This window comes from Heteronotia binoei, unplaced genomic scaffold (assembly GCF_032191835.1).
Source record: "Heteronotia binoei isolate CCM8104 ecotype False Entrance Well unplaced genomic scaffold, APGP_CSIRO_Hbin_v1 ptg001537l, whole genome shotgun sequence".
NCBI lineage: Eukaryota > Metazoa > Chordata > Lepidosauria > Squamata > Gekkonidae > Heteronotia > Heteronotia binoei.
The window spans coordinates 5749-14053 of record NW_026800308.1 but is presented as its reverse complement, the minus strand read 5'-3'; the positions used below and the strand labels follow the sequence as shown (position 1 = coordinate 14053).

Below are 8305 nucleotides of genomic sequence, written 5' to 3'. Positions count from 1 at the left end.
GAATTCTGAGATTCAGGGTGGAGGACGGGATATAAATCCAGCATCATCATCATCTTCAAGGTAAAAACTTCTAAACAAATAGATTTCCCATTTTTAAACAGCAAAACTGGGCCGGGCGAACTCCCTCGGGCCCCAGAAAGCACCCTTTCTTTGTTGCTCATTAGAAATGCTAAAAAGCGTAATTATTAGAAAATATGTCTACCTGTACAACGCCAGGCAAATTGCTTTTGACCTGCCAGAACCTGAACACGACCTATTCCGGGATTCCTTTCTCCTCCTGTCAATGGTATCGCCCCGTCTACAGTGGCTCGTCTGGCTGAATTCCTTCGTGGTTTACAACAACAGTAATGTTATCGGCTGAAATCAGAGAGAGACAGAACTTTGGCAGCCCGAAGCCTCCTCTCTGCGTGATGAGATCCGTTCCAACCGCAGACTCTATGCCGGAGCTATTAAAGCTACCAAGAACATTCGCCTGGCTCAAGACCAACCCTGGTTACTAAGAGATGCTTCCGCAGCCTCACGGATCTTAGCTTTTCCTCCACGAGGACCTCTTTCTCCTTGATGCAAGGGGTTAAGTGCACAGACTCTTATCTGGGGGGGGGGGGGGCGGGGAAGAGGATGAAAAGAAGAGGAGGAGGAGGAGAAGACTGGAGATTTATACCCCACCCTTCTCTCTGAATCACTCAGAGCGGCCTACAATCTCCTTTCCCTTCCTCCCCCACAACAGACACCTTGTGAGGTGGGTGGGGCTGAGAGAGCTCTCACAGCAGCTGCCCTTTCAAGGACAACATATATGAGAGCTCTGGTTAACCCAAGGCCATTCCAGCAGGTGCAAGTGGAGGAGGGGGGAATCAAACCCGGTTCTCCCAGATAAGAGAGCTCAGGCTGACCCAAGGCCATTCCAGCAGCTGCAAGTGGAGGAGTGGGGAATCAAACCCGGTTCTCCCAGATAAGAGAGCTCTGGCTGACCCAAGGCCATTCCAGCAGCTGCAAGTGGAGGAGTGGGGGAATCAAACCCGGTTCTCCCAGATAAGAGACCTATGGCTGACCCGAGGCCATTCCAGCAGGTGCAAGTGGAGGAGTGGGGAATCGAACCTGGTTCTCCCAGATAAGAGAGCTCTGGCTGACCCAAGGCCATTCCAGCAGGTGCAAGTGGAGGAGGGGGGAATTAAACCCGGTTCTCCCAGATAAGAGAGCTCTGGCTGACCCAAGGCCATTCCAGCAGCTGCAAGTGGAGGAGTGGGGAATCAAACCCGGTTCTCCCAGATAAGAGAGCTCTGGCTGACCCAAGGCCATTCCAGAAGCTGCAAGTGGAGGAGTGGGGAATCAAACCCGCAGATAAAAGTCCGCACACCACTACAGCAAACTGGCTCTCCAAAAACAGGAACATCATTAAAGCAACTAAAAAATAAAGAGTTAAAATATGTACAAGGACATAAAAACAACAATCAATACATTGGACAAGAAGGAGCGAGTGACTGAGGGGAGCTCCGAATGAAACAGAACAGTCTCTTCGCCCACTGGTGGAAGATGGGAATTGAAGGGGACCAACTTCTGGAAAGAAGAAGACGGCAACACAGAACAGGGCCTCCTCAGGCGTGGCCCCAAAGTTCTGGAACTCTCTTCAGAATTCAGTGAAAATAGCGCTATAAATTTACTCTGAAGTCTTTTTTGTAAATGCGTTTTCTGTATTGAATGTACACTGAACATTGTTTTTTTTAAATTATATCTTAGTAATTTGGTCACTATAACATACAACCAGCCACTTTACAAAGGAAAAACTGGGGAGGAGGGGGAGCATTTCTGGACTTAGAAAAGAGCCAGTTTGGTGTAGTGGTTAAGTGTGCCTAACTCTTATCTGGGAGAACCAGGTTTGATTCCCACTCCTCCACTTGCAGCTGCTGGAATGGCCTTGGGTCAGCCAGAGCTCTCTTAACTGGGAGAACCGGGTTTGATTCCCCCACTCCTCCACTTGCAGCTGCTGGAATGGCCTTGGGTCAGCCAGAGCTCTCTTATCTGGGAGAACCGGGTTTGATTCCCCACTCCTCCACTTGCACCTGCTGGATTGGCCTTGGGTCAGCCAGAGCTCTCTTATCTGGGAGAACCGGGTTTGATTCCCCACTCCTCCACTTGCACCTGCTGGAATGGCCTTGGGTCAGCCAGAGCTCTCTTATCTGGAAGAACCGGGTTTGATTCCCCACTCCTCCACTTGCAGCTGCTGGAATGGCCTATGGGGTCAGCCATAGCTCTTGCAGAGTTGTCCCTGAAAGGGCAGCTTCTGTCAGAGCTCTCTTAGCCCCATCCACCTCACAGGGTGTCCGTTGTGGGGGGAGAAGACATAGGAGATTGTAAGCTGCTCTGAGACTCTAATTCAGAGAGAAGGGCAGGGTATAAATCTACGGTCTTCTTCTAATTACTATTATGAAGTAAACTAGCAATCCAAATGTGCTTTCATATTAAGGAGCGGCGCAATTGCCAGCATGCCGTCCGCAGAGAAAACACGGCTGCACTTACCTGGAACAGATGTTCATCTCTGTGTCTTCTGTGTGGGCACACAGGGGGACCGCTTCAGAGCAGGCCTGCCACACAGGAGTTTTCTACAAGCTTCTAGAATCCACAGCGGAGCGCTCTCTGTCTCATTAACCGGCCCACGCCCACCTCTGCGGTAGGTGAGCTTGCTGATCTCCCGTGTGAGATTGCACAGGAGGTGGAAAGGGGAACATGCACTTACCAATGCAAACAAGGCCTGGCATGCCAGGAAAAGCGGGTAAATTATACATCAGAAGTGGTAAGCCCCTGTTTCCAGCCAGGCTTTTGAAGGGAGAGCCACAGAGGATAGGCTCACTCTGGGAGTCCTCTGAAAAGTGAGGTACACGCCAGCCGGCCTCTTGTTCTAATCTAGGGGTGGCCAAATTTGCCACATAGAAAAAATGTCAGATGTTTGAGAGCCACAAGATATGAACGTCAGATGTGGAAGGCAGTGGCTCTCTGGGGTCTCCAGCTAAGGTTTTTCACACCTACTTGCCTGGACCCTTTTTAGTTGGAGATGCCAAGGATTGAACCTGGGACCTTCTGCTTCCCAAGCAGATGCTCTACCACTGAGCCACAGCCCCATTCATGCCTCTCCAGGGTCTCCAGCTGAGGTTATTCACACCTTCTTGCCTGGACCCTTTTTAGTTGGAGATGCCGGGGATTGAACCTGGGACCTTGTGCTTCCCAAGCAGATGCTCTACCAATGAGCCACAGCCCCATTCATGGCTCTCCAGGGTCTCCAGCTGAGGTTTTTTACGCCTATTTGCCTGGACCCTTTTAGTTGGAGATGCCAGGGATTGAACCTGGGACCTTCTGCTTCCCAAGCAGATGCTCTACCACTGAGCCACAGCCCCATTCATGGCTCTCCAGGGTCTCCATCTGAGGTTGTTCACACCTTCTTGCCTGGACCCTTTTTAGTTGGAGATGCCGGGGATTGAACCTGGGACCTTCTGCTTACCAAGCAGATGCTCTACCACTGAGCCACCGTCTCTCCCTAGAACACATGAAGCTGCCTTCTACTGAATCAGACCCTAGGTCCATCAAAGTCAGTCGTCTACTCAGACTGGCAGGGGCTCTCCAGGGTCTCCAGCTGAGGTTTTTCACGCCTTCTTGCCTAGACCCTTTTTAGTTGGAGATGCCGGGGATTGAACCTGGGACCTTCTGCTTACCAAGCAGATGCTCTACCACTGAGCCACCATTCCTCCCCAGGTTGCACTTACCAATGCAAACAATGAAAAGCCGGTAAATTATACCTCAGAAGTGGTAAGCTGCTACTTCCAGCCAGGCTTTTGGAGGGAGGGAGGGAGGGGAAGACTGCAGATTTATACCCCGCCCTTCTCTCTGAATCAGAGACTCAAGAGCGGTTTACAATCTCCTATATCTTCTCCCCCCACAACGGACACCCTGTAAGGTGGGTGGGGCTGAGAGGGCTCTCCCAGAAGCTGCCCTTTCAAGGACAACCTCTGCCAGAGCTCTGGCTGACCCAAGGCCATTTCAGCAAGTGCAAGTGGAGGAGTGGGGAATCAAACCCGGTTCTCCCAGATAAGAGAGCTCTGGCTGACCCAAGGCCATTCCAGCAGGTGCCAGTGGAGTCGTGGGGAATCAAACCCAGTTCTCCCAGATAAGAGTTCACACACTTAACCACTACACCAAACTGGCTCTACACCAAACAGGAAGGGAGGGAGAGAGGGAGGGAGGGAAAGAAGGAAGATGGGGGAAGTGGAGGTGGAAAGAAAGTAACTTTAAATGCATTCTCCAAGCTCTTCCCTGACTTGGCTTGGCGAAGTGATTTAAAGAGAGACATGGGGGCTTTGAGAGCCACACAATACGTGTGAAAAAGCCACATGTGGCTCCTGAGCCACAGTTTGGCCACCCATGAGCTAAGCTGTAGGCGTTATCCCTGCAGTGCTGAAGAAGAAAGTCAGCAGCCTTGCCCAATGACCAAGCTGGTCACGGGATCCTGATGCCAAGCACCTTTGCCTGGGAATGGGTTGAATTGGACCACCCAAGAGAGGGAAGGGCACTCGACGTTTGCAAGGTGGGACACCTAAAAGCACGGACAGTAGCCCAAGAAGAAGGGAACGAAGCGCCTTCTGTCTGGCCGGACTCAGTCCATCACAATGCTCTTCTTCCTTGTGAGAACCTGTACTTCTGACAGAGCAGCGTGACTCAGTCACAAGAGACATCTTTGCCCTTCCAAAGGCAGATCTGTGTCGCCCAGGCTAGGCCGATCTCACCGGATCTCAGATGCTTGAGAAGAGCCGGCCCTCGTTAGTCCTCGGATGAGAGATCACGGAAGGAGTCCAGGGTTTCGACGCAGAGGCAGGCAACGGCAAGCCCACCGCTGAATGTTATCAGCCTTGAACTGGATGGCCCAGGCTAGCCTGATCTGATCAGATCAAGGAGCTTAAGCAGGGGTGAGCGATGTTCCCAATAAGCTGCAAAGTCTTGGGAGCAAAGAATTCTACTCCCTGAGCTACTGGCGTTAAAGTGGAGAGCTGCTGCATCAATTAATGTGCTTTGGGGGCACTGTTCCTGAGCTAGAACAAAAATGTGTGAGCTGGAGGCTAAAAATCTGTGAGCTGCCTCACACTAACTCAGCTTAGAAGAAGAAGATATTGGATTTATATCCCGCCCGCCACTCCGAAGAGTCTCAGAGCGGCTCACAATCTCCTTTACCTTCTCCCTCCCCACAACAGACACCCTGTGAGGTAGATGAAGATATTGGATTTATATCCCGCCCTCCACTCCGAAGAGTCTCAGAGCGGCTCATCTCCTTTACCTTCTTCCCCCACAACCGACACCCTGTGAGATAGATGAAGATATTGGATTTATATCCCGCCCTCCACTCCGAAGAGTCTCAGAGCGGCCGCCCTGAGCCTGCCCCGGCGGGGAGGGCGGGATAGAAATAAAAAATTATTATTATTATTATTATTATATTGGATTTATATCCCGCCCTCCACTCCGAAGAGTCTCAGAGCGGCTCACAATCTCCTTTTCCTTCCTCTCCCACAACAGACACCCTGTGAGGTGGATGAAGATATTGGATTTATATCCCGCCCTCCACTCCGAAGAGTCTCAGAGTGGCTCACAATCTCCTTTCCCTTCCTCCCCCACAACAGACACCCTGTGAAGTAGATGAAGATATTGGATTCATATCCCGCCCTCCACTCCGAAGAGTCTCAGAGCGGCTCACAATCTCCTTTTCCTTCCTCTCCCACAACAGACACCCTGTGAGGTGGATGAAGATATTGGATTTATATCCCGCCCTCCACTCCGAAGAGTCTCAGAGTGGCTCACAATCTCCTTTCCCTTCCTCCCCCACAACAGACACCCTGTGAAGTAGATGAAGATATTGGATTCATATCCCGCCCTCCACTCCGAAGAGTCTCAGAGCGGCTCACAATCTCCTTTTCCTTCCTCTCCCACAACAGACACCCTGTGAGGTGGATGAAGATATTGGATTTATATCCCGCCCTCCACTCCGAAGAGTCTCAGAGTGGCTCACAATCTCCTTTCCCTTCCTCCCCCCACAACAGACACCCTGTGAAGTAGATGAAGATATTGGATTTATATCCCGCCCTCCACTCCGAAGAGTCTCAGAGCGGCTCACAATCTCCTTTACCTTCCTCCCCCACAACCGACACCCTGTGAGGTAGATGAAGATATTGGATTTATATCCCGCCCTCCACTTTGAAGAGTCTCAGAGTGGCTCACAATCAACTTTCCCTTCCTCCCCCGCAACAGACACCTTGTGAAGTAGATGAAGATATTGGATTTATATCCTGCCCTCCACTCCGAAGAGTCTCAGAGCGGCTCACAATCTCCTTTACCTTCTTCCCCCACAACCGACACCCTGTGAGGTAGATGAAGATATTGGATTTATATCCCGCCCTCCACTCTGAAGAGTCTCAGAGCGGCTCACAATCTCCTTTCCCTTCCTCCCCCACAACGGACACCCTATGAGGTAGATGAAGATAATGGATTTATATCCCGCCCTCCACTTTGAAGAGTCTCAGAGTGGCTCACAATCAACTTTCCCTTCCTCCCCTGCAACAGACACCTTGTGAAGTAGATGAAGATATTGGATTTATGTCCCGCCCTCCACTCCAAAGAGCCTCAGAATGGCTCACAATCTCCTTTCCCTCCCCCCCCCTCAAAAGACACCCTGTGAGGTAGATGAAGGTATTGGATTAATATCCCGCCCTCCACTCCGAAGAGTCTCAGAGCGGCTCACAATCTCCTTTCCCTTCCTCCCCCACAACAGACACCCTGTGAGGTGGGTGGGGCTGGAGAGGGATCTCCCAGCAGCTGCCCTTTCAAGACACCCTCTGCCAGAGCTATGGCTGACCCAAGGCCATGCTAGCAGGTGCAAGTGGAGGAGTGGGTGAATCAAACCCGGTTCTCCCAGATAAGAGTCCGCACACTTAACCACTACACCAAACTGTTAGAGGGAACACAGAGGGTGACCCTGGTCAGCATTTGGATAGGAGACCACCAAGGAAGTCCGGGGTTGATACGCAGAGGCAGGCGACGACAAACCACCTCTGTTTGCCTATTGTCTTAAAAACATAAGAACAGAAGAGAAGCCAAGTTGGATCAGAGCAGTGGCCCATCCAGTCCGACACTCTGTGTCACATAAGAACATAAGAGAAGCCATGTTGGATCAGGCCAGTGACCCATCCAGTCCAACACTCTGTGTCACATAAGAACATAAGAGAAGCCATGTTGGATCAGGCCAGTGACCCATCCAGTCCAACACTCTGTGTCACATAAGAACATAAGAGAAGCCCTGTTGGATCAGGCCAGTGGCCCATCCAGTCCAACACTCTGTGTCACATAAGAACATAAGAGAAGCCATGTTGGATCAGGCCAATGGCCCCTCCAGTCCAACACTCTGTGTCACATAAGAACATAAGAGAAGCCATGTTGGATCAGGCCAGTGGCCCCTCCAGTCCAACACTCTGTGTCACATAAGAACATAAGAGAAGCCATGTTGGGATCAGGCCAGTGACCCATCCAGTCCAACACTCTGTGTCACATAAGAACATAAGAGAAGCCATGTTGGATCAGGCCAGTGGCCCATCCAGTCCAACACTCTGTGTCACATAAGAACATAAGAGAAGCCATGTTGGATCAGGCCAATGGCCCATCCAGTCCAACACTCTGTGTCACATAAGAACATAAGAGAAGCCCTGTTGGATCAGGCCAATGGCCCCTCCAGTCCAACACTCTGTGTCACATAAGAACATAAGAGAAGCCCTGTTGGATCAGGCCAATGGCCCCTCCAGTCCAACACTCTGTGTCACATAAGAACGTAAGAGAAGCCCTGTTGGATCAGGCCAATGGCCCCTCCAGTCCAACACTCTGTGTCACATAAGAACATAAGAGAAGCCATGTTGGATCAGGCCAGTGACCCATCCAGTCAACACTCTGTGTCACATAAGAACATAAGAGAAGCCATGTTGGATCAGGCCAGTGACCCATCCAGTCCAACACTCTGTGTCACATAAGAACATAAGAGAAGCCATGTTGGATCAGGCCAATGGCCCCTCCAGTCCAACACTCTGTGTCACATAAGAACATAAGAGAAGCCATGTTGGATCAGGCCAGTGACCCATCCAGTCCAACACTCTGTGTCACATAAGAACATAAGAGAAGCCCTGTTGGATCAGGCCAGTGGCCCCTCCAGTCCAACACTCTGTGTCACATAAGAACATAAAAGAAGCCCTGTTGGATCAGGCCAATGGCCCATCCAGTCCAACACTCTGTG

General features: G+C 51.0%; 1 non-coding gene across 1 annotated transcript; it reads right to left on the bottom strand.

Annotated features, from left to right (window-relative positions):
- Positions 1-3314: 3314 nt before the first annotated feature.
- On the bottom strand, positions 3315-3386 carry TRNAP-GGG (transfer RNA proline (anticodon GGG)). Its single transcript has one exon. It is a non-coding gene; the product is annotated as a tRNA-Pro (tRNA).
- Positions 3387-8305: the final 4919 nt, after the last annotated feature.